The 25,754-nt window shown below is 46.9% G+C and overlaps 1 protein-coding gene across 8 annotated transcripts in view; it reads right to left on the reverse strand.

Moving 5' to 3' along the window:
* LOC135388757 (myocyte-specific enhancer factor 2C-like) overlaps window positions 1–25,754 on the reverse strand; it is a 155,055-nt gene that overhangs the window by 65,279 nt on the left and 64,022 nt on the right. For 3 of the 8 annotated variants that reach the window (XM_064618532.1, XM_064618529.1, XM_064618528.1), the window contains exon 1: window positions 2,939–3,330. The exons of 1 other annotated variant lie outside the window; for it this stretch is intronic. The gene's annotated coding sequence lies outside the window, so the exon portion shown is untranslated. Of the gene's footprint in view, window positions 1–2,938; window positions 3,333–25,754 lie in introns of those variants that run through there. 4 more of the 8 variants (XM_064618530.1, XM_064618523.1, XM_064618524.1 and 1 more) reach the window with 3 other exon arrangements.

The raw sequence follows: 25,754 nt of genomic DNA on the forward strand, positions 1-25,754 counted from the left end.
AAACCCAGGACGCTGTCAGACATATGTCGATACTGTTCCCTTAGAAGTCGACTTCACCGTATACCACGCTCCTAGCCAACCATCATCCTCGCCCCTGATTTGTTGAAAGCGGGAGGCGTACGCCTTTGTTGTACCAATTATGTACTGCATAAGTGGCACAAAAAAGACGTACCCCTCCCGTTTTCAACAAATTAGGGGCGAGAACGATGTCATTCGGGATGGTGGTTGGCCCGGAACGTGATATGCGGCGAACTTCATTTTCAAGAGTGTTCCAGGTCTCTGAAACTGCACTCTTAAAAATAAACTTCACCACATAGTACGCTCCTATAGCCAACCATCATCCCGAGTGACCTCGTTTTTTTTCCCCTGATTTACTGAAGACGGGGGGCGTACGCCATTTTTGTGGCATTATGCAGTTCATAATTGTCACAAAAATGGCGTACGCCCCGCGTTATCATCAAATCAAGGGGGAGAACCTTGTCACTCGGGATGATGGTTGGCTAGAACCGTGCTATGCGGTAAAGCACTGTTTTTAGAGCCAAGCCTGCGTCCAGACAGCGCTCCACTTAATCCACATTACCGTTAGTCTCCCCGTGTTAAGAAATCATGATAGAGGAAGAAACCGGCGTGGTGAGCTCACCGTTTCGAAGAAATATCGATGCCATATTCCAGGAAGCTTTCGCCGTCGACGGCCCGTTCAAATATTTATGCAACCTGTCTCCCAAAGACATTTCGCACGCGCGTACACTTTTGTTTACAGCTCTCCTGGGGGGAGCAGACCGCAGGACTTGGTCATTCGACCACTGCCATATTTGAAGCACTTACTCCACTTGTGTTCCTGCATCAGATGCGTACACAGCATGAGAAGAGGGTCTTATGATGCACGCCACGGAGCAGCATGGTACGCGTATCGAATACGTAGCGTCCAGATGAGGTTTAACGGTACATTGCCGTACTGTGGATAGGTTCTACGGATAAAAGAAAAAACGAACGAAGGCAGAGATTCTGGGGCCCTGAAAGCTGACCACAAAGCAACTGCTTGGTGTCGAGAGGGTTAATGATGAAATTAAAGGGAAAAAAAACGAAGCGAGAAAAAAAAAAAGAAAAAGACAGCTGATGACGCGGAAACCACATACTACAAACCTATATACCCGTATTTAGTGTGTTAATGTGTTGTAGAAGCCCTATCGTTGTAACAGAAACGACCACATGAATTGGTAATCGACGAGCCGAGGCAGCTTACATCTGTACAAGAGTTGTAAAGAACTCGACATGCGACACAAGGAATGTCAAAGCACCCCCATTTGACGAAGGTGCGGAAGGTTGCGCCCCTTTCAGCGAATCCTGGAGGGATTAAAACTGGGATAACTCACTCGGAGGATGTATTTTATGGGGATATTATGCATACCGTGCCCTTCCATAACGCAGCAGTCCAGATAACGGGACTTTGTCCAAAACGCCGCATGAATAATGCACGCGTCACTTGTGGGTATATATTGGCGTGTATATCTAAATTTTCAGACAGTCACGTACAACCCGAATACTCGCACTCAGGGCCACACCTGTCTTGACCTACGAGGTGAGAGTAATCTCGATTTTTTTGTACTTCTTGTCTGTCGATCAAACAGCCCAATATCAAGTCAACCTTTTTTCCACCGGGAAGAACGTTTGGTGGTGGAAAGTCCAAGCAACACGCATGCAATGGCTGCACGCTGTTGAGCGATACGGCCGCACAGCTGGACTTGTAACCTGGTGCATACGTCTCACAGATAAGCCACGCCATGGCTGATATAGTTGGTACACCGGTAACACAATAATTCTGCTTCAGTAGGAGAAGCAGGTCCGAACCATAGTGGGTCATCCCCTTCTTTTGCTCTTAATCTTTTTTTTTTTTTTTTTATAGAAGAAAAACATGACGTACCCTCGATGTATATCTCGAGAACAGAGCTTTTGAAGCATACGCAGAACTTCACCTCATTACACGAGCAGAGTCAACGGTCATTCAAAATGACATTACTCTCTTTCCTGATCTGCTCAAAATGCGACGCGCACACCGTTTTGTGACGAGTTGGATACGTTCTAATTGCCACAAAAAGCTGCGTGCACCGCTTTCTCCTCAAATCAGAAGAAATAACGGTATACATCGTTCGGCACACTAGGTGGCGCAGATCATATGTCATGCGGTGAGGTTCTGTTTCGAAACAGGACTACGCGTATTGATTCTTCTTCGCGGTCGGTACCTATCCCTTTGCATCAGCCGACAAGTTCATATCTGTAGTGCTTTACCACGGGGCAGGATTTGCTTTAGGCGTCAAGTAAAGGGATAGGAAAAGCAGCTGGGAGCCCGTTAATGAGACTAACGATCGGCGAGGAACGAACGCGAAACAAAAGGATGAGGAGCGGCGGCTCAAAGGTGTGCATCTGGCGGAGTTAACGTACGTCGGCGGCTCCTCGCACAATATAGGGCAAGCATTGTCTATACGCGCGCGCGGTATACCCTCGTACAAATGATGGAGCCTCGTTTCTAATCACGGTATTTTCTTTTTGCTTTCACCTCGCGGCAGTTTCTGAGTGAAGGAACGATCGGCCGACGACAGTCTCACAAATCGATACTCATTTTTGGAACGTTCTCCGAGCGAAGAGGACGTTTGGAGAGCAGTATTTTTTAATTGCGTTCCATTTCGATCGTCCTCGTTTGATTTCTCCCGCGTAATTGGATACTATTGGTGTTAGCGCGTGGGTATATACGAGAAGCACGGAGAAATGTTCGCGCCGGGTACGCCACGGTGGAATAAATATGGTGGCTACACTGTTCGTCCGATAGCGTTCGAAGCTCACGGGATCGAGGGGAAGACGGTGGCAGAAATCCCCCGAGAAATCTCCCCGTGCCTGTGCGCGCTTTTGCTGTGGAGAAAGAAAGCATCGAAGAGAAGCTCACCGTAGTTCCAATCTCCCGACAAAACCAATCCGAAAGAGAACTTCTTCACCGTTGGGTACAGCTTTCCATATCAGCGGCACGCGCGTAGAAAAAAAAAAAAAGAGAGTAAGGTTGAAACACAGCTTTTTCTTCACAAAATCGAGAAAAATTCCTCACAGGATGCACATGGAACTTGGCGTCTTCGAACGAGTCACTTTCCTTGGCACTTTCTCTTTTTGCTTCTTTTCACTTAAAAATAGCCGCTCAATATACACACACACGCACACACAAACACACGAGTCGAGGGGGTGGAAGAAGGGGGGCAACACTGGCAGTGCCCGCGAGAGTCGAGCGCACCCAAAAATACCTCACTACCTAAGCGGGCAACCTCGCCATTGAGCGCAGCGCTTCTGGCGAAGTGCACGGAGAAATCGCAGCGCCCTCAAAGCGCATGCGCTTGACGTCATAGGGATGAGCGCCAATGAAAATACGCTAGGCAGGTCAAACGTGACGACAACAGGTGAGGGAGGAGGAAAGCGGCCTTTCTTCCATGCGAAGGAGAAAAGCGAAAAAGAAGAATGCGACGCCGCCGTGCAGCGACGGAAGGATTGCTGCTGGCCATCCGTTAGGTTACCGTTCGCTGGTGGAAAGCTAGGCGCATTGGCGTTGCAAAAATGCGTTGACGCTGACGTAGAAACCGCCTTCGTAAACCGTTGAACATTTGTTGGGTGAAGTTGCCGAAAAGTCAATCCACGAAAGCTGACCGTACAAAATAACGGGGCATTGAAGAAGCAGAGGCCAAAGGATGTGAAAGGTCGACAGGCAAAATTATAAGTCATGGTTGCTCTAAAGCGTTCAGTTGACCTGCAAATTGTCTTTGTTCTGTACAATAAATTTTTCATGCATCGCCGAAATTATCTCAAATGAACAGGCGTTGAAGAAAGAGCTAGGTAAAAGGATGTCAAAGGGTTGGTCTGCATACTTTTTTTTTTTCGTACTACCACTTATTTCCCATACGGGATCTTAAGTTGGAACAGTATAGAATATTAAATGATGAAAATTTATTAACTTGCTAATAATTTATTACTCCTCGGTTTTTGGAGACAATATATGTATATTTTTCTTACTAGACCTAGCCGTTGCCGTAGCACAGGCTAACCTTTCCCTCCTTTATTTATAATAAACCCCCATACTCTAAATTAATTCCTAAATTAATAACGTAAATAAATTCCTCCCTAACCTAATCTAATAATGGCTTTCACTTCCAGCATATAAATAAAAATACAAGTCACGACCATTGCGTTTTGTTTTCTTTCAAAGTCTAGTGCCGCAGTGAAACGGAAACATTATATTTAATAATTGGTAATATTATTGGTGAACGAGAACGGCACGATAAAGAAAGCTGTGGAATCGAAGTTCAGCAATGCGATGTCAGCCACTTCAAAAGAATGTGACGGCTGGCTTATCGTGTTTTCGGAACCTTTATCCTGAACACCTTCTGATCTTTATATACAGGCCATCTCATCGTCTGATCTGGAAATGGGAACTCAAAATGGAAACGCTCCAAATGGGGCACTGTCCAAGTTACCACGTTTGTTCGCTTTCTTTTTTGTGTGTGTGTTAGCGCCGCGAAGCAACTGTGGCTATGAGCTGCGTACTGATGTGGACAGTTGGAGAGAGGACAGCAGGAAGAAGTGGGGGACAGGGGGGTTAGTATGCGTCCTGGGCCGACTTCAGGGGAACTGTGCCGACATTCGTCTTCGGAAAATCTTCAGGAAAACCTATGTTGGTTCGCCCGTGAGTACACTCTTAGAAATGAACTTCATCGCAGAGCACGCTCCTAGCCAACCATCATCTCGAATCACATCGTTATCTGCCCCGATTTGTTGAAAACGGGAGGCGTACGCCTTTTTGTGACAATTATGAACAGCGTAAGCGTCACAAAAAAGGCGTACGCCTCCCGTTTTCAACAAATCAAGGCAGATGACGGCATCATTTGAGATGATGGTTGGCTAGGAGCGTGCTATGCGGTGAAGTTCATTTTTAAGAGCGTAGTTCCGTGCGATACTTTTGCCGTCGCAAGGAACTGGCTTCATCGGTGGCGTTCCCGTTACTTTCGTATTGCTGTTGTAAAGTAACGGCATCTTTTATTCCACGAGGAAAACGTTTTCAGCTTTTGCGTCCCTGCAAAGGACAGAGACGCACTCTAAAATCAGAACTCACAACAGAACACGACCTATTCGCCAAACATTGATGCCGCTGTCGCTCCTGATTTTGGGGAAAACAGTGGGCGGTCGTTCTTTTGTGACAATTGTCACAAAAAGGCGTACGCCCCCTGTTTAAAAAAATTGACGGGAGAGAATGATGTCGTTCGGAATGATGGTTGGTCAGGAGCGTGAACTTCTCTTTTAAGAGTGATGCGTCCAAATGAGGCGTGCTCCTCCAGGCTCTCAGGAATCGTCAGGGCTCCGGATTGGATTGGATTGGAAATGAAAGAAAAATATGGAGATGTTAGGCTCCGGACATGCATAAGGATGCCGCTTATTTTGCTTTTTGGAAGTAGTGAGTGGATGTTTGCTCCCGCTGGTGCGGCACTGGTGCCAGAGAGCGGCGTTCGAAAGCATCTAACGGGAGTCTTTCCTTTGTGTGTGTGTTAGAAGGATGTTACGTCGAATGTTTGGAGGACAGTCTAGTTTAGACTACGGTCGGGACAGCCCACTCTACTCGATTTATATTCTGTCTCGACAACGTGCAGGCAAGCAAAAAACTGAAACAGTGATTTATGATCATGAAGTGGCAGCCGTCTTGTTGTATCAAGCGGTAGAAAGTATGGAGACTGATGGGGAATGAGTAGTATTTTTTGTTCCTTGAAGCGCCGCCGAAGAACTGTGGATATAATAGCGGCGTACAGACACGGGCAGAGGGCAGCGGGAAAAAACGAGGGGCATGCGGGTGGTCTGGAAGGCGTACGTACGCCTTTTTGTGACAATTATGTACCGCAAAAGCGTCACAAAAAGGCGTACGCCTCCCGTTCTAAAAAAATCAGAGCAGAGAACGATGTTATTCGGGATGATGCTTGGCTACACTCTTAAAAATGAACTTCACCGCATAGCACGCTCCTAGCCAACCATCATCTCGAATGATGTCGTTATCTGCCCTGATTTGTTGAAAACGGGGGCGTACGCCTTTTTTGTGACACTTATGCTGTTCATAATTGTCACAAAAAAGGCGTACGCCTCCCGTTTTCAACAAATCAGAGCAGATAACGATATCATTCAAGATAATGGTTGGCTAGGAGCGTGCTATGCGGTGAAGTTCATTTTTAAGAGTGTAGGAGCGTGCTATGCGGCGAAGTTGTTTTTTAAGAGTGTACTATGCGTCCTGGGCCAACTTCGGGCTGAGCAGTGCCGACATTCGACCGCAAAGTTACCGCAAAAGCCAGGGAAAACCTCAGACAGTACAGCCAGTGGTAGAATTCAAACCCACCAGCTCCTATAGTCTACAGCACGACTCATCACCAACACTCTTAAAAATGAACTATGTATGTATGTATGTATGTATGTATGTATGTATGTATGTATGTATGTATGTATGTATGTATGTTATGTGTGTGTTGTGCTTGTACCATGTGAAATCCGTCTAGTAAATCTCTCCCACACAAAATGAACTTCACCGCAAAGCACGCTCCTAGCCAACCGTCATCCCGAGTGACATCGTTCTTTCCCCTGATTTGCTGAAAACGGGGGACGTACGCCATTTTTGTGGCATTATGCGGTTCATAATTGTCACAAAAATGGCGTACGCCCCCAGTTTTCATCAAATGAAGGGAGAGAACGTTGTCATTCGGGATGATGGTTGGCCAGGAGCGTGCTATGTGCTGAAGCTCTGTTTATAGAGTAAACGAGCGGGAACCCGCTGGTGACTGCAGGGAGGGGTAACGCGAGTAGTGTCGTTGCCGTTTTTCATTTTTTGCTGAGCGCAATATTTTCGTATCCGTTATCCGTTTCTGATATCAAGCCTTTCAGTTTCGTATCTGTTACGTGTTCGTTACTGTTTCCGGTATAATGGAACGGCTGTGCGGGAGGACAGCCCGTCCAGCTCCGTCAGCATCACGTTTTGCCCAAGTGCTGCTTCAGCGTAACGCGTGCACACTACACAAGTAATTTCGCATCGGTGGGACGCCCACATCTTGGAGTACTAGAAAAATATATGTAGAAACACGTATTCATCCCATAGAGTATCGTGCTCAAACCCCGAGTCCAGCAACTCAAGATGAGCGTGACCAGGGCCAGCTTGCACGAACGTTGATGATATTCCTCAGTGCTGTACTCTGTATAGCTTTGCCAGTGCTAAAGGAAAGATATGCAACGAGGACAATGCCGTGTACAAAGAGCATTACCGAAGCTACGGAGTACAACACTGAGGAATAGCCTCAACGTTCGTGCAAGGGGCTCAGACCTCTAATGTCGCATTTATAGGCTCTCAGTATAGTAATTAATACTGCCCCAGCCACGGTGGAAAAAAAAAGGGTGTGTAGGTCGCGTGTACTGACGTCATGAGTTATGAGGACTGGGGCGAGTAAGGGACGGACGCACCCTCGAGATCCAATATTTCGCTTTTCATGCTCTCGTGTAGTATTCGCGATTCCAATGAACTACAGGTGGCGCCCCGAACTTCAAAGATGGCGGACGTATGGAGGTCTCCCGAGCAAAGCGAGCGTATAGGGAATGTGGTGTCGACCGAATTATGTTCATCTGTTCCAGTTTTTAATACCCACAAATTGACATATTTCATGCAAACGGAATTCATTTTGTCTGCTGGTCATCTCGTACTGTGCAGTGCAACTCCAAGAAGTAGGCAAAAAGTTTCCGTCGTCGGAATTTGTTTACATACGTCGGGAGTCGAGCGAACAAATGAGGCATTTTTAGAATCTAAAAGGGCAAAGCGGGGATTAGTTTCTAACAAGAGGGACGTAGCATGTGTTTTGGAATGTGGATTAGTAGTCTGCAAGGAATACCATGTTTGAGTTTGTCTTCCGATAGTCCCGTAGTATTTACATGTGAGTGTTGCAGGGGAACAACAGCTCCACGAAGAAATTGGAGCTGTAAGGACAAGGGACGTAAAGAACACACGTATACACGGGACCGGCTGCTCCACTACAACAAGTTATTTATTTGTCAAGGCACCTCCTTTTATACAGGTTTGCAGTGGCGTAGCCAGACCGCCAAGGTAGAGGGGGCTCGCCACGAAAACACGCCCCCCTCCCCCGCTGATCCTGTGTGCGAAAACACACACATACTTGTGCACACTGCAAAGTGTGGATAAAAAAGAGTTGAGTTGGACGTTCACACATGTATACACTGCCGTGACCAATGAGGTGGTGTCACGAGATTGAGAGCATTTTGAAAAGCTCATACTTTGAAAACCATTTGCTGCTTAGATAGACGCCATAAACTGCAAGCACTTTCGCGATCATCACACTGCCCCCCCCCCCCTCCTTCTACACACACACGCACGCACACCATATTATTTTCTCCTCGGATTTGCACGATTTGCGTGGGTCGGTCCGTGGCAGGTAGGGGGGGCTCGAGCCCCCCCTAGCCCCCCCGTGGCTACGCCACTGCAGGTTTGTCATGTGACCAGGGGGGAACAAATAAACACACACGGGATGTACAAAGAGGCCCACTCAGCCATTCTAAACAACAGCTCCGTTGGAAATGTAGTGTCTCTATAGGAATTAGATACTTTTTGTCGGGACTTTGAGACACAGAGAACTCCGACCTGTCGTTGCTTCACTCTCACCATAATTCATCCTCTCATATTAACCACTGTGAAATGGGGTAGTGTCCTGTGGCTACCACGGGGAAACATCCCATGCCATCATCACTTCTTCATTTATTGTTGTTGTTGTTGAGACACAAGTAATCATAAAAAATATATAATGCACAACTTAACGTTCACATGGGCATTGATGATGATGATGATGATGATGATGATTGAAAGAAAAAAATGGGTATTGTAGCCCTCGTCACGAGGGCCGGCTACCCCAGATCACCCAAGGAAAGGAATGCCAGACACATCCACCCACACCCACTGGAGATGTTGCGAAGCGGCGACGAACGCCACAGACAGGGTCATAGCCCGTCTAACAGCTTGGTGTCCCTTAAAAACTGTGTAACGGCTCGCAAAGCTGGCATGGGCATGGCATGGCTGGCGGCTCACATGGGCATTTGCAAGAGCTCAAGAAAACACTTCTATGTTTGGTGTGGTGATGACAAAACGTGCTCATATGGCGTTAGCTCTGACCCTGATGTTTGCAGAACTCTGTGACTGTATGTCAAAGGTATACGTGAACAATACATATTTTGAAAACCCTTGGCACACACGCCTATATCTGACACCTTGTCTTGACTTAACACCGTACATGTGATACTATTTGAAATGCCATATGCTGTGCGGAGAACATCTGAGCGGTGCAAGAGATGCTCTGGCAAACATCCCACTACATCATCATTGCTTATTTGTTGTTGTTGTTGTTGTTGTTGTTCTTGCGAAGTGAAGTATTCGTTTTCTTCACTGCTCTTGGTATTCACACACAGTTTGGCGCGACATTTTTACCTTTGCGAGCCATTCGTTGATGCGTGTGCGGCACCAGACAGAAGCTTTCTCTCCCGATGAGACTATCCGTATAGTGGATGCTTGTCTACGCCGCATTAGTGCGGTGATATTGTTTACTTTGCCTGAGGTCTGAAAATGCACACATGCCTACACGACAAAGAAATGCTGGTTCCTCGTTCTGTATTACTAAGGTTAATATTAAGATAAAATCGTGGTGACAGAGTTGATCGGGAAACTCGTGCGATGGGTCGACACATGGGACTTCCGTTCCGTTCGTCTTGATTAGGAAACTACTAAAAGAAAGAGTGGGCTATTTTCAACAGGCTGAGAAGAAATTAGTAGTGCAACATTCCGCTTTTCGATTTCGAAACATTCTTTATTGCGGGCATCCTGTTCATAAGCAAGAGAAACGTGTACTGCCGTACCGCTTCCCTGTCCGGACGCGCTCTCGAACCTCCACTCGCAGCTTTTCGAAATCGCCACCAGGTGGTCACGGCTTCGCTGGAATCGCGAATTCAGGGCGTATATTACAGGGAATGGAGTCACCAAAATACAAAAATAGTCATCGCACAACAGGGATAGCAATTAACCGAGTTCAATACCGGACGATCATTTTCGTTTCCGTTTCAGTTTCCGGTAATGGAGGACCGTGGTGTGCGTTTCTGTTTCAGATATCGTTACCATCTCCAATTTCGGTAATACCTGTCTCCGTTACCATTACAGTTACCGTTCTCTGCGCGGTGAGTATGGAATGGTTAGTGGGAACGGGGAAGCGGTGATATTCATGGGCACTCAGGTAGCATGTATACCTTTTTCCGTCGACCAAAAGATATTAGCTTGATACAAAATAGTGATCTAGGTCACACCTAACCTTGTATGGTTCCTCGAATAATTTGAAAAAAAGAAAAAAGAAAAAACAAAGCATACTAGGGTCATTTTGAACTTCAAACATGCATAAAAATAAAAACAATCAGCTGAGCCTTCCAGCACACTCTTAAAAATGAACTTGATGTCATTCGGGATGATGGTTGGCTAGGAGCGTGCTATGCGGTGAAGGCTGACAACGGCCTCTCCCACTTTCTTTTCCTTTTTTTTTTTTTTTTTTTTTGCTATAGTCGTGACGATGCCCACTTGAGTGCGGCCAACAACGGCAAGCCACCTCGACACCCCCCCTGACAACGGCGTCAGTCGTGACGTTGCCCACATACGTGAGGCCGACAACGGCAAGCCCTTTCACCATCACCACCACCGACAACGGCGAGGTACCCGGGTTCGAATCCCGGTGCCGGCTGTGCTGTCTGGGGTTTTTCCTGGGTTTTCCTGAGACGCTTTCAGACATATGTCGGCACAGTTCCCTTAGAAGTCGGCCCAGGACGCACATTCCCCCAGGGCGTCAGTCGTGACGTTGCCCACCTCTATGAGACCGACAACGGCGAGCCCTTTCACCATCATCACCACCGTCATCATGTTTAAGAGCGCACTTTCTGCTCCACATTTTTATTTTTTATTTCTTATTTTCACAAATCAGAAGCGATAAAGGTATCATCCTCCGCAACGTTTGGCCTTCAGCGTCTTTAGTTCGTTTGCAGCCGAAAAAGAAAGTAAAAGAACGAAAGTATAAAGAGAAAGCAAAAACGAAGGTATGTATCCATAGGAACTTGATGCGCGGCTTCTCAGACTACCCAAAGCAACGAAAACAACAACAGATACCAACAGACAAAGCGTTGGCACAAAGACAGTATTCCCTTGCGGCATCAGCTACAAACAGGGATGCTCAAATGATGCGAACGACACAAGGCTCGATAACTAATTGAGCCTGGCGTCGCACCCCGTCCTATGTTGTTTGTCCTTCTCGCTCAAAGAAATGTTGCCTGTGTCTGTGCCAGGAAATGTTGCCAAGGCAATGTAGTAAAACATTGTGTACGCATTCCTAAAATACACTCTAAAAACAGAGCTTCGCCGCATAGCATGCTGTGCGCCAACCATGCCACGAATGATAGGGTTATCGCCTCTGATTCAAGGAGAGAGGGGGGCGCGCGCCTTTTTGTGGCAATTTGGATATATGGTAATTGCCAGAAAAAGGCGTACACCTCCCTCTCTCCTCGAATCAAAAGAGATAACCCTATCATTCGCGTCAATGGTTGGCGCACAGCATGCTATGCGGCGAAGTTCTGTTTTTAGAGTGTAGGTCTTCACTGCATAACACGCTCCAATCCGACCAATCATACCGAATAACATGGTTCTCTATCTCCTGATTTGTTGACAGCGGCAAGCTTACGGCATTTTTGTGACACTTATGCGGTTACGTTAATTGTCACAAAATACCCGCCCTTTTCCAAAAATCACGACAGAAAACGGTATATCGTCCTGTGTCGTGGTTGGCCTTCACCGCATAACACGCTCAGCAGAAACTGTAATTCAGGACGGTATCGTTTTATTTTCTGGTTTGTTGAAAATGGGAGGCAACTCACTCTCGTGGAGACTTGCAAAAATGTTAATTGCCACAAAGAGGCGTACTCCCCGCCCCCAAATCAAAACTAATAACTGTATCAGTCAACTCAATTTACTCTTGAAGCGGAATTTCATCGCATATCGTACCCTCATAGTCAACCATCACCCCGAATGGCATACCCTTCCCGCGCCTGATTTGTTGAACATGGGAAGCGTTCGGCTTTTTGTGACACTCATGCGGTTCTGTTAATTGTCACAAGTAGGTGATGTTAGTGATATTGGAGGCAAAGTCATTTGACTATCGTCGCTGTTGACCAATATCGCCTCTTTTGTCATTGTCACGACTTGTCACAAAAAGGCGTGTGCCCCCACCCTTTCCACAGATCACGAGTGAAAACGGTATCATTCTTGCAATGGGTGGCGGGCAGCGTGTTATGTGGTGAAGTTCGGCACAGATCGGGTTGTGCAGTGAAGTCCTTTCTTTAGAATGCCGCTGCAGTCCTACACTCTAAGAAGAAAAAAACAAACAGTAATTTTACTCCTTTTGGGGACTAAATGCATCGCCACAAAAAATATTCCCTCTCAGGAGTAAGTGAATGTCACAGAGTGGAGACTGCATTTCACGCTCTATTCTAAGAGTCCCAGGTACATAATTCGTGTGTATATGCACGAAAATACTTCGAATCAAACCGTCAACCGTGATATATCGAGTGATATAAAATCTGGCGACATACATAAAGCACAACTTGCGAAGAAAGAAGCGCTAACTGTTTCTTACTCTGTGTGGGTGGAAAATTGCTAAGTTTGCTGACTTATAGAGCCTTATGCCATCAAATTGACCAAGAGCACATATTTAGGTAGACTGTTGCATTCGGACAGCGCTCTCGGACATTCCCACCATCACGATCACGATCAGGATCGCCATCGGCGCTCCGATCATTCCCGTCATCTCTCATCATCATCACTCATCATTGTCACCACTCATATTAGACCCCCTCGCTATTGGGTAGCGTTCCACTCCTAGAGTGGGAAACCTCCCCACTTCATCATCAGAATACATCTGTCGTTGTTGTTGCATTCGGAAGACCATTTGCGAAGTTCAGTGACTATTTGCAGTCCTGGGGAGTAAATGTTGTGGTTATGGGACTAAACTGGGGAGTAATTGCCATCTAGGGGGACTACAAGCTGCAATTACTCCCCATTTTACTCCTGTTTCTCTTAGAGTGTAGTTTGGCTCCGTCGTGCCAGAGACTTTGATCGCACGTACTCGAACGGTTTGAGTCTTGACGTACGAACTAGAGCCACTAAATACGAACTACGAAGAAGGGATCTGTCTAAGAAGAAACACATCCGTTCGAAAGGAAACGCCACATCCAAAACTGCAGCAGAGGCGGGGGCGGTTTGGGTGGCGATCAATGTAATGGCATGCACAGGAGGAGCGGCTGCAGGTGGAATTCTCATCGGAAATGGCATCACCTGTACAATACCTCACGAGATCCTCACCTCTGTTCACGCACAATTTGCTGCGCACACGGCGGAATGTTGTCGCAGGTCGTCACAACGTGAAGGGAAATGATGTCCATCCTGTAAATCAGGTTGGGGACAATATCACACACATGATGAAGTCTGTGTGTGAGTTGGCCGATTATCGTCGCCGTGTTGGCTGTTGAAAAAGAGTTCACCGCATGACACGCTCCCATAGCCGACCACCATCCCGAATGCCATCGTTCTCTCCCCTGATTGGTTGAAATCGAGAGGCGTACGCCTTCTTGTGGCACTTGTGACGTTGTTGTTAATTGTCCCAAAAAGGCGTACGCGCAGCGCTTTCCACAAATTAGGACTGCTAACGGTGTCGTTCTGCGCAATGATTGGCGGCCTACAGCGTGTCATGCAGTGAAGTTCTGTTTTAACAGTGCAGCATCCAGAACAACAATAGCAACAGATAATGATTATGATGACGCATAATTCTGAATGCTGGTTGACTTTGAGCCTGTTATGCGGTGAAGTTCTGTTTTTAGACTGTACATTCTAAAAAAACAGAGCTTCACCGCACAACGCCCTCCTAGCCAACTATCATTGAGAACGGTACCGTTCTCGTTTGATTTGTTGAAATTTGAAAGGGGACGCCTTTTTGGGACGTACCCTAAAAAGGAAAAACTTCACATCGTATGGTGCTAAGAACCAACGGTCATTCGGAATGGTGTCGTCCTCTATAATGATTTGTTGAAAATAGGAGGCCCACGCCCCTTTGTGACTCTTTCGATACATGTCGACTGCCACAAAAAGGCGTACGCCCCCGCAATGTTCCAAAATCAGGAATGATAACGGTATCATTCTGTGCAATAGTTGGCCTTCACCGCATAGCACGCTGGGCGCCAACCACTACCACGAATGATAGGGTAATCGCTTGTGATTGGAAGACAGAGGGGGGGGGGGCGTACGCTTTTTTGTGACAATTTTCATACATCCAAATTGCTACAAAAGGGGGTAAACCCCTCTCTCTCTTCGAATCAGAAGCGATAACCCTATCGCTCGCTCGGAGCCAAACGCCGTTGAGAATGATATCGTTCTCTTTTCTGATTTCTTGGAAATGAGGGCCGTACGCCTTCTTGTTACAGTTAACATAACTACATAAGTGTCACAAAAAGGCGTACTCCTCCCGTTTTCAACAAATCAGGGGAGAGAACGATGTCATTCTGGATTATGGTTGGCTAGCTGCGTGCTATGCGGAGAAGTTCTGTCTTTTAAGAGCGAGCCAACCATAATTCCCGAACGACAGCGTACGCCTTTGTGTCACGCTTATACGGAGTTATGTTAATTGTCACAAAACAGCGTATGCCCCACGCTTTCCGCAAATCAGGCGTTATAACGGTACTATTTTATGCAATGGTTGGCACAGAGCATGTCATGCGGTGCAGTTCTCTTTTCACAGTAAAAAGGTGTAGGGTTCCAAACTCCATGGCCGTTAAAATTAGATCAGTGTGTAAATGAAAGATAATGGTGCGCCGGCCCGTCACTGTCAGCGAGATTTCTGTTGGAACATTCCTGCTTAGATCAATCACTAGAAGCTGACTGTTGTCACACTTTTAAGTGATTAAATGAGAGAACCACGAAAATCATTATCATATACTCTATCACAAGTACTCTTAAAAATGAACTTCACCGCATAGCACGTTCTTGGCCAACCATCATCTTGAATGACATCGTTATCTGCCCTGATTTGTTGAAAACGGGACGCGTACGCATTTTTTGTGACACTTATGCTGTTCATAATTGTCACAAAAAGGCGCATTCCTTCCGTTTTCAACAAATCAGGGCAGATAACGATGTCATTCAAGATGATGGTTGGCCAGGAGCGTGCTATGCGGTGAAGTTCATTTGTAAGAGTGAAAAAACGACACACTTCTCACTCCTGACATGTGGAAAGCGTACATGCTTTTTGTGTCAATTAACATGCCTGCATTGTGTGTCACAAAAAGGTGTACGCTTCCTGTATTCAACAAATCACGGGAAAGAACGATGTGGTTCGGGATGATGTTCGCCAACAACAACAACAACAATAAATGATGGAGAAGTGATGATGACATTGGATGTTTCCCCGTGGTAGCCACACCCCGCCAAGGATCGTACTACATATATGCGGTGAAGTTTTTATTCTAACAGTGCATGGCGGAATGTTGGTCGGAGGCGTGATCGTGCGCCCTGGGCTGACTTCACACGTGAGACAGCGTCTGTCGAAAATGAGGAAAAACACCCAGCAAGTACGGCTGGCACCGGAATTTGAACTCGTGTCACCTCCCAGTATACCTCATGATTAGTGGTAAACTGGAGGTGCATGGCGCTTTTTTTTTTTTTTCACGATTTGCATTTTGCATAATGTGTCCGAAAGTGACGTACCCCCTGCTTAGGAGGGAGAAAGGTATCATACCGAGTCATGAGTAAAAACTTGCAGCCAAAGAGATGACGGAGACACAACAACACAACAGCGGGAACTGCAGACTCTCAACTAACTTTCAGACTTTCTTTCTAACTTTGCAGACTCTCAACAGACTTTCGTTTTTACTCATGGCCATGTACCAACTACCCCAAATTTCTACCTTGGTGATCATTCCGAGTGACAGAGAGCTCCGGGAGTAATGCTAACGAAAACCCCAGACGAAGGAGCACACCGGAACAATTTTCATGTTCTATACGCACCTTGAGGCTACGTTGTGTTCGTCTGTTAGTGTGTTTCAAGCTGATAACAGTTACTTTTCATCGAGCACACAGGGTCCCATACAAACAGGGACGGCATAACATGTGTGAGACTGTGGAATGCTTTACCGTTTCATGTGAAGACTAGTCATTGTTTCGCCGCGAAGTTGAGACAGCATATACTTGCCACATCAAAATACTTGAAAATTGTTTAGTATTTCAGTTGCCGCTTCAACGTTGATGTTTTTAACTGTGTGTCGATGATGTTTTACACTGTGTGTCGCAGGAGTCTCCACTATAGCATGCGCTATTGACCCTGTACCACAGTATGCCTTTGGCTGCAATGCCTTGTGTTTTTGAAATAATAAATAAAATAAATAAGTAAATACATAAAATAAAAAGAAAACACAATCCGTTGTGGCGTCCCTGTGTGTTAAAACCCGCCGCCTCGGGTTTTCGTTTCTATCACGGCTCTCCAGCCTTGCATTTTGTGTCTTCCTCTTTTAACAGCGTATGACTGGTTAAGTCCACCTTGAACATTCAGAGAACAGAGATGGACATGACGTTTGCTAGCCTGTGTCTCTGCTTCTGCATGTGCAAGATGCACACATATACCAACTGCCCCAATTCACTAGTCTAGTGCTCTAAAAGTCGCCTGGAACGATAAGCTTCTCCTCGTGAAACTGGTCCCATATATATACTTGGCCTGCATGCGGCTCCACGACAGCGACGATGTCTGATTCTTTACACCGGTCATCATCGTTCTATTGTGACAGGATGGGGCTGTACTACTGTGCAAGGAGATCGTACACTTAAACAGAAAAACGACATTAAAAGAAGGAAACGGGTGCTTCCCCTCCCGTGCGGAAAAGCCACACGCGAAGCGGACATCAGGCCACGTGGGGGACACACACGCATGATCTTTGAGTCGTATGCTTGCTATATGAAGGCGAACAAAAGAACACGCCAATTATACGAGGTCTGTGTGGGCTGTACATTTTCGCCGCGCAATGCGCACTTACTGGATCAATCGCGTTTACAGGAACCTACGTATATATACTTCGAGACGTCACGCAGATTTCGCTTTTAGAGGAGACACAGCCAGCTGTGCTTTAGACAAAGTATGCCGCGTCGTTATGAGGTTCAAAAATGATGATTGAGAAAGACTGCGTTTGGAAGCAGTCTACATTCCGATTTTTTAAATATAAATAATACACGCTTTGTATCAAAGGATGACACCGGAATCTGTCCTGGCGCTTAAAGGTAGCGGCGCAATCATGATAGAGTGACTAGCAGAGTGTCCGTTGGTCATAAGGGCGATTCGCCAAGACCCAAGTCCTGTTCCTTGATTTGAAATTATTGAGTCCCTCTTTTTTAGCTTTTAGAAATGTATCTGTTGCGTTATTCAGAACCAGCAGTACATTGAAGCGTGGTGAAGTGCATGTGTTCAAGTGCACAGCCTGTTCTTCCGTTGCTCCCGCTCACGCTGTATAATGTCATCACTGCAGTCCTTGCAGGAGAAGAGGGCAACGGAACCCCAGGTGGTCGAAACCATCCGAGGTCCTACGCTGCGGCACGTGTGGTCTGACGTCACACAAATATAGGATGCCTTAATTACCTTACGTGTGACTCAAAAAAAGAAAAAACGGACATGTTATACTTTATGCGCACGTACGTATAAGTACACAATGCTTGAATACGCTCATGCTTAAGAACACGTGCTGCTGCGTGCATGATCTCAGCATCGTTGAAGTGAGGAACGTGCACAACTCGGAACGAGGCTTCGCGCGAGTCTGTGCCTATAGGACTACGTGGGCCTATAGGCTCATGTGGTTCGTTCATTTGAGCCTTCTTCACGCGAGGGCAAATAGGTGAAAAGTCAGAAGCATCTCCGAAGCTCAAGCGCTGTTCGGACTGCAATCTAGCGCAAGTATTGCGTCTCCATATAAGCAATATTACGCCCAGGTATAGTCAAGGAGCACAAACAGCGGGAAAGAGCTGAAGAGCAGCAGTCTATGTTTTGTAAAGTATACAACTGTGCGCACTCAAAACAGAACTTAACCACAAAACACACTGCAGAGAATGATACCGCTATCACACACTGTTAAAAGAGAACTTCACCACATAGCACGCTCCTAGCCAACCATCATTCCGAATGATATCATTCTGTGCACTGATTTGTTGAAAATGGGAGGAGGCGCCTATCTGGGACAGATTATCTTGTCCCAGATAGGCGCCTCCACTCTGTTTTGAACAAATCATGACCCGGAATAATATCATTCGGTATGATGGTTGGCTAGGAGCGTGCTATGTGGTGAAGTTCTGTTTTAACAGTGCACCTATGGGACGTGCACTCTAAAAACAGAACTTCACCGCATAGCACGTAGTGCTGCACTTTTGATTCGAGGAGAGAGGAAGGCGTACGCGTTTTTGTGACAATTACCATATACCCAAATTGTCACAAAAAGGCGTACGCCCCCTTCTCTCCTCGAATCGGAAGCGGCGTGGAGTGTGGAAATCGCAGGACGCGAACCTTTTTGTAACAATTAACGTAACTACATACGTGTCACGAAGAGCCGTATACGGCCCGGATTTCAACAAATCAGGGAGATGACGATGACATTTGGGATTACGGTTCGCTAACAACAAAAAGAACGAATACAACAACAACAACAACAACAATAAATGAAGAAGTGATGCTGACATGGGATGTTTCCCCGTGGTAGCCACAAACAAATACGCTGATGATGATGAATGGGGAAATTCGTCACCTGAGGCTACGGCTGGCTAGAAGCCTGTGTCATGCGGTTCCTTTTTAACAGTGTATGCACCATATCACACTTAACACAAGTTCATTTACAAGTTCACTGTGGCATTGAAGGCAACGAGGCTGTTGCACGTCGGGCTCTTCAACTCAGGCGCGTCCAACTGATGCTCATTTATTTCACCAAGGGTGACGCGGGGCGAATGCTGAACGAGCTGAAGCGACAAATGTGCAACACCTCCTGGCTAACTGGACCTGCTCGGGATTCGCTTCTGTACAAGGTCGATCCAGAGCTACGCTTTCGTGTAGTACCACCTTCCTTCACGCGACAACGACGACTGTCCTACATAGGCTATACGGCTCAATGTACCGTACAGCGCACGCCTCCTCTTCAAACTTGGAAAGCGAGACTCTCCGAACTGTAGTGAGTGTGGCGTTGTAGCGGACGTAGAACACATCCTCCTCAGGTGTCTACAGTACGTTGATGCTCGAAGGGTATTAGAGGTGAGCCTCTCTCGTGTGGACTCCCGAGCCTTCGGCATCGCGAAACTGTTAGGTTATCCGTCGTCCGACAAGGCGCTGAGGGAACTTGAAGATTTTCTACATATACAACCGGGCTTATGGACATTCTATGACTCGCTGAATGTGTGCTGGGTGTGCCCCCCCCCCCCCCCCCGAGATTCCGACTTTTTACATTCACTTGGTCAAAACTGTTGAACTACAGGTTGATCTCCATCACCATCGCTGTACATCTCTGTTCATCATCTCCTATCTGTTTGTACTTTCTGTATGTAAGTGTACTGCGGGTTAGCCAGTTCGACTTTGTCGAAACTCACATCCCCATTTTTTTTCTTTATCACATCACCATCATGATTTAGTAAGATTCAGACACTGCTTCTCTCCGAACGGGCAGTGCGAGATAAACCAGGTTAAAAACGTATTACACGCGTAACGGTTTTCACAGTGATGCCAGGGGTAAGAAGATGCCGTCCTTCCCTCTGCCCTTAGTGGGGCGCCACTTTCCGCGACTGACCAGAATTCGCGCAACTGTACTCCGCCATGTTCGCGTAAACGAAAATCGGCCGGTCGCGTTTCTTCGATTCCATTGATTATTCTGTAAAAATAATGGGGAGAGAGAGGCCCAGATTCTTGGTAAATTGTGCAGAGACTCGCTTCCAACGAAAATAGGGTGTGATTGCATTGGGCCTTCTACAGGGTGTTTTCTTTTTTTTTCTTCTTCTTCTTCTTCTTCTTCTTCTTCTTTTTGTCACTTACAGAATTTTTATTTAAAAAAGCCACGGGAGCAGCACAGATGTCGTTTTTGCAGTTGAATTATACGGCCAAGCGGACATCCTCTGGAAGAATGCAACTACGGGATGAATAATTACCTAAAATTCATTAATTAACTCTTTAGTGAGGGGATTTCTGCAAAAGTGGGATATATAGCAGAATCAGAGACCATCCCAGTTGAAAGCCATTCCACGTTAAAAAAAAATCCTGCAACACGCACGTGCGTTAAGATATCCATCCCTGAATTTTGATATGCAAATGAGCCGAAACTGAAAAAGCGCGCCTTGCCCATGCACTGCATGTGAGCTGGTATGAATGATATAAGAATCCTGGTGCGACCTACGTTTTCCATTTTTCTTTTTTATTCTATTCTATTCTATATGGAATGTACAAAGCTATTACTAGAGAAGATATGTAGTTCTTCCAGTAGGCATGTTGTACGAAACTCACAGAACTCAACACCGCTGGTGTACCTATAGTTGCTTCAACTTCAGAGGACTTCATAGACACAGCGAGCAGCCTGCGTTCTCAATAGCTTTTGCCTAGCACTTAAGAGTGCGTCGTTGCCTGGTGTATCGTTGGCAGCAGCGGCGTAGCCAAGAAAATATTTCGGGAGTGGTCCTATGGATGCTTTACATGGGAGAGAAGAATTACCCCTCGTTTCCCTCTCCCAAATGCACTACCCAAGGTACCATTTCGGGGGGGGGGGGGGGTTGAACACCCAGAACCCCTCCCCTGGCTACGCCAGTGGTTGGCAGGACGCGAAGATATGTTCCACGGTGGATGGAACATTACAGGGTGGGCACAGTATATTTGGCAATAGGCAAGGCCAATACGCAGGCAATGGAAAACTGGACCGTCCTGTCAAGACCACGTATATACATCCCACACACATACACATGCTACATACCGTGTATTCACACCAGCGACATCCTCACGGAATAGTCTAGTGGAAGAAAAAGCGAAAACACTGCTCACAGAGCCGAAGTTCCGTTCCGTGTTATGTTGAGCGTTCACACGGTGCGGAATATCGGGAGTGGCGTACTGCGCATTTAGCAGACGACACTTAGCAGACGACATCGTCAGCGTGTTTTCCTGTCGTCTGCTACGGAATATCTTGTGACTGTGTAGCAGGATATTCCCCACGGTTAGTAGTGTACGTGAAGACGCGACGTCGAGCGCTCGCTCTCACGTGACAGCAGAAAGCTATGACGCTTTTCGCATCTTCCGCTTCTGGGGGAATGTCACTCGTGTGAATACAATGATGATATATTCTCTGTACCTCAACTAAACGCATTCCCTTATCTTTATCAGCAGGTGTAGTGTAAGCCGATGTAGAGACGCTCTTTCGCCGCTCGGCATTCTCATGGCGAACAGCGGTGCAAATACACGTTTGCCCTTTCGCCCAGATGGAGGCGAGACATACAGAACAAACCAAGGTGTTTGTTCAGTTTTTGACTCCGGTGACCAATACCGGCATATCGCTTTAACTTCTAACCCTTTTCATCGTTGTCTTTTCCCCCCATTCGTTGTTTCTTCCGTTCCCTTTTGACAGGGTGCACGTCGCATAAGCAGAGAAAGATAACCGAGCCAAAGTGTCGAGCAAACAGAGCCTTCGTAGCGGTGCATGGAGAAGCAAATTGCGCAAAAAGTCGACGGATGTAAGGACGAGAGAGACGAGGAGGAGGGTAGCTCCCCCGTTCTCCGGTTTCACGTGAAGCCTCCTCAATCTCCCTGCCATATTTGGCTCGGCACGGGACTCCCCTACGTCACGTGACCTCTTCTCCATCCTCCCGTAGCATCCTCCCCCTCAGCCGCGGAGGGGGAGTTTTTGTGTGTGTGTGTGTTTTTTAACAGCCGGGGTTTTCGCCGCTGTCAGGGGGTCAGCGACATGTGGCTCCAAACATTAGAAGCGACAGGATGGAGCGCATGCAGCCACATTTTGCGAGATGAGGCGGTATGCGACACAGTCGCCTGATTTCGATGGGGGGTTTTCGTACGCAACTTTATCTTCCTCGCATGCGTATAGTTCTTTTTTTTTGTCTTTTTTTTTCTCATGCTTAGGGACACGAGCTGCGCGCAGACTTGTACGTGTCTTCACTAGCGTACTCAAAATACTGCATTCCAAAAATGTTTTTTTAGTAATGTAGTATCTTACTCGGGTTAATCATCTCCAGATTATCACCAGCTCGCTTTAATCCCATTTCTATGTTCAACATTACTCAGTACTTTTTCAAAAAGGGTAATTGTACTCGCTTTCGGCTTTTCTTTTCTTAAAAAAAAATTTCTTATACAGTATGCGCTCTAAAACTCCGCACAGTACTCACAATGACACCGTTCTGTCATGAGAGCTTGAAAGAGGAACATCATTCGAATGCATGTTGGCTTTGAGCGTGCCACGCGGTGGAGTTCCTGGAGTGTAGGCTGCTCACCAACGGCTGAAGATTAGCACACTCGGAAGCGGGCCCAAACTGCATGGGAGGATAAAAGAGAAATAAACAGAAAAGATTGCCATCATAGCCTCGTCTCAGCGGAATCCTTAGCATAACTTGTAGGCTTTGAGCGCTTGCAAAAACAAGGGAGGGGATGACTAGCTGGGCTTCTGGAGCGGAGCCAAGCAAAGCTTCCTGCTCGTGTGGCTCACTCGCTATGACGTCAGTGGTGCCCCCCCCCCCTCCTCGAAAAGGAATTTGGCAGAAAAGGACAGCCAATGGTCAGTCGTTCAGAGCATCATCCTGACCCGCGTTAGAAAAAAATTCGGTTTACTATAAAATAGTAAATTATACAAATAGTAAATTTTCTTGGGAACTTCTAGACGCGCAATCAATTGCCTACACTCTTAAAAATGAACTTCACCTCATAGCACGCTCCTAGCCAACCATTATCTGGAATGATATCATTATCTGCCCTGATTTGTTGAAAACGGGGGGCGTACGCCATTTCTGTGACACTTATGCTGTTCATAATTGTCACAGAAAAGGCGTACGCCCCGTGTTTCCAACAAATCAGGGCAGATAACGATATCATTCGAGATAATGGTTGGCTAGGAGCGTGCTGTGCGGTGAAGTTCATTTTTAAGAGTGTACATATACGGGGGAATAGCAGCCGTACAAGAAGCCGACTGATTGCCAAGGCCAGTGCAGCCTCGATGGCAAAGAACAGTTCATCATCATCATCGTCATCATCACTATGTGCGGCATAATGGTACAAAATCGGCTCCGCCTCCCGTTTTGAACAAATCAGGGGCGAGAACGTTGTCAGTAGGTATGATGGTTGGCTAGGAGCGTGCTATGTGGTGAAGTTCATTTTTAAGAGTGTACATAACACACTCTGTTTGTTCAAAAAAAAATAAAATAAAATAAATCAGGACACAGAATGACATCATTCGGAATGGTGGTTTGCTAGGAGCGTGCTATGTGGTGAAGTTCTGTTTTAAGAGTGTTTCAAGAGAGATATACACTCTTAAAAATGAACTTCACCGCATAGCACGCTCCTAGCCAACCATTATCTCGAATGATACCGTTATCTGCCCTGATTTGTTGAAAACAGGGGGCGTACGCCTTTTCTGTGACAATTATGAACAGCATAAGTGTCACAGAAATGGCGTACGCCCCCCGTTTTCAACAAATCAGGGCAGATAACGATATCATTCGAGATAATGGTTGGCCAGGAGCGTGCTATGCGGTGAAGTTCATTTTTAAGAGTGTAGGTGAAGTCGAGACTGGGAGGTACTCGGGTTTGAATCCCGGTGCCGGCTGTGCTGTCTGTGGTTTTTCCTGTGTTTTCCTCAGACGCTGTCAGGCACATGTCGGCACAGTTCCCTTAGAAGTCGGCCCAGGACGCACATTCCCCAGTGCGCTGTGACGTTGCCCATGTCTGTGAGGCCGACAACGGCAAGCTCTTTCAGCACCACCACCACCACCACCATCTGTTTTAACAGTGTACGCTCTAAAAACAGAGCATCGCCGCATAGCACCGCTCCCGGGCATTCATATTCCCGAATGGCAACGTTGTCTCCCTTGATTTTTATGAAAACGGGGGGCGTACGCCATTTTGTGGCAATTATTAACTGCGTAATGCCATAAAAATGGCGTTGTGGTGGTGGTGACGAAACCGGCTTGCCGTCGTTGGCCTCACTTATGTGGGCAGGGTCACGACTCTAGCCAGGATGAGATGAGATGATATGATAAAAATGGCGTACCCCCCCCCCCCCCCCCTCTGCCGCTTTGTGGTAACGACACCACCAACTTCGGAGACGCAGCTATTATTTCAGACTGCCAGGGCAGGTCTTCGTAGCCACATCGCCCCCGTGAGGAAGCACAGTACGGCCTTCTGGAGGGCTCTCGCCGCTGGCTGACGTCAACTCGACTTTTCCGTCACGTTCAGGGTGAGTGGCAAGTCATGTTTTAGCCAGCTTGCTAGGACTGTGCTGTCCTCCGCAGCGACTCTCCCGTGTTTGGATTGTTCACATGGTGTGGGCAGTACGAAAAGCAATCTCTCCTAGAGAGTGTTGTTATCTATAGCTTGTGGGATTGTAACGTGCAGTTAGTGTCAATGCAAAGGGGACTACCTCCATAGGTAGTTCGCCTGTTTGATGACAATACACACTCCTGCTTGATGACAATACACACACGAATGATGGGGTTACCTCTTCTGATTCAGGGAGAGTGGGGCGTACGCCTTTTTGTGTCCAAATTGACACAAAAAGGCGTACGCCCCTGCTCTCTCTTCGAATCAGAAGAGATAACCCTATTATTCGTGGCAATGGTTGGGGCAGAGCGTGCTTTGCGGTGAGGTTCAATTCTAAGGGTGTGCAAGGCTACAGAAAAGAAAAAGAAAAGGGCAACGAAAGACAAAATAAAAATGAATCGATTTACGCCGAAAAGTCGTCTGGAAAGATTTTTTTTTCTCTCTGAATCTTTAGTCAAAGGAATGAAAGTATTCGCCGCTTCTTCCGTTGCTTCAGTTCCCTCTTCCTTTCCCTCTCCCTCTCTCTCTTCAAAATTCAGCTCGACGACAGCTGCGAACAACACCGTTATGCGGTCGGCGTATGGTTGGGGAGCAACGCGAGCATGCACGGAGAAAGTTAACTGTATTGCCACCGCAGATACCCCAACTTTTCACAGGACGCACACACACACAGAGACAACAGCTAAAAAACCATCTGCGTCGTAGAAGCGAGCATCGGCGACAAAAGAAGCGTCCGGTGGACGTTGGTCGACGGTTTAATCGCATCTCTCTGTTCGAGTCAAAAAAGTTGACGTCTCAGAAACGGTGAATGCCACCCACGCAATGACCCCAAAACCCAGAGACCCCGTTGCTCCCCCTACCGGTTTCCCTAATGCGCGCACAAAGCCAAGAGGGAGGTGGGGGAGGGGGATCTTGCGGTGTAAACAACGTTGACACCCCATCAACTCCCTTTTTGGGGTGGGGGGGATCTGGAGTGGCGGTGGGCACCATTGCGTCGCGGACATCGTCTCGAATGTCAACAACGGTTCATTCTCCGTTGCGGTTTCTTTT

This window comes from Ornithodoros turicata, chromosome 3 (assembly GCF_037126465.1).
Source record: "Ornithodoros turicata isolate Travis chromosome 3, ASM3712646v1, whole genome shotgun sequence".
Taxonomy (NCBI): Eukaryota; Metazoa; Arthropoda; class Arachnida; order Ixodida; family Argasidae; genus Ornithodoros; species Ornithodoros turicata.